This window comes from Elephas maximus, chromosome 20 (genome assembly GCF_024166365.1).
Source record: "Elephas maximus indicus isolate mEleMax1 chromosome 20, mEleMax1 primary haplotype, whole genome shotgun sequence".
In the NCBI taxonomy this organism is placed as follows: domain Eukaryota; kingdom Metazoa; phylum Chordata; class Mammalia; order Proboscidea; family Elephantidae; genus Elephas; species Elephas maximus.
Genome location: NC_064838.1, coordinates 78034027 through 78035493, shown reverse-complemented (window position 1 = coordinate 78035493; position 1467 = coordinate 78034027). Strand labels below are relative to the sequence as shown.

Here is a 1467-nt window from a genome sequence, read left to right as displayed (position 1 = left end):
TAATCACTGACCTTTCTGCTGGCATCCAAGCACTTTAACCACTGCTCCACAGGCTTCCAACACATTCTTCTGTACTATAAAATGTACAAAATTATTATGTTTATGATCCATCTCTCCACTTCAAGGAAGAGAAAGTATTTACTCTTTTTTTTATCAATGCAGCACAGAACTTAGAAGAATAACTGACACATAGAAGGCAATATAGAAACATATTTTGAATACATTTGTACTTGCTATTCCCATTGGAGGCACGCAGACAAGGTTTAAAGTCCATAATGTAATTTATACGAACCATATAGTACATCAAGCTTTAGAACAAATATTGCTTATCTTTTTCCATGTCCTAAGTAGGGCATATTTTACATCTTTGTTCCTCAAGCTATAAATCAAGGGATTCAACATGGGGATAACCAGGGTGTAAAATACGGAAGCCACTTTATCAGTGTCAGAAGAGTGACCGGCCATGGGTTGTATGTAGATAAAGATTGACGGACCATAGAACAATCCCAAAACTGTCAGGTGGGATCCACAGGTTGAGAAGGCCTTGTACCTGCCCTCACCTGAGTTCATCCTTAGAATAGCTATAAGAAGGAGCAGATAAGAAACAAGAACTATCAGGAGGGATGAAATAATATCAATAGATGCTACGACAAGAAGGATCAATTCGATTTCATGTGTGTTTGAGCAGAGCAAAGAGAGAAAGGGCACAGCGTCACAGTAGAAATGATTGATGACATTGTAGCCACAGAATGATGAATTAAATATCTTTATGGTGATGAGAAGAGAAACAAATGTGCTGTAGAGATAGGTGACTGTCACCAGCATCCAGCACACCCTTTGTGACATGATGGCTGTGTAAAGCAGAGGGCTACAGATAGCCACATAGAGGTCATAGGACATTGCTGACAGAATAAATAGCTCACTAGTTATGAACAAAATAAAAAAAAGCTAGCTGTGTAGCACAAAAATAATAGGAAATTGTGTTTAGATCCACGATAAAATTTACTAACATCTTGGGTCCCACGGTTGTTGAGTAAAAAAGATCAGTGATAGCCAGATGTCTGAGAAAAAAATACATGGGTGTTTGTAGTTTGGAGTCTATCATGGTGATGATGATGATGCCCAAGTTGCCCACCACTGAGATCAGGTAGATGATGAGGAACACCCCCAACAATGGAGCCTGCAGGTCTGGGCGGTCTGTGATTCCCAACAGAATGAATTCACTGAGGTCTGTTAGATAGTGTTTGTCCATCTTGGTCTGTCAGAAAACCTATCCTGGATAAAGACATCAGAATAGTCAATAGCTTTTATGTAATATCATCTGGTAGATTTTTAGTATACAAAGCCAGTGTACTAAATAAATTAGACAACTCCAAATTTTGTAATATAGGTAGTTAAAAGTAAACCCATCTTGCACAACTGATTCAATGACACCTAACAACAACAACAACACAGATAGAGATAGAA

General features: G+C 38.4%; 1 pseudogene; it reads right to left on the bottom strand.

Annotated features, from left to right (window-relative positions):
- Positions 1-303: 303 nt before the first annotated feature.
- On the bottom strand, positions 304-1252 carry LOC126063746 (olfactory receptor 8K3-like; annotated as a pseudogene).
- Between the last annotated feature and the right edge of the window lie 215 nt (positions 1253-1467).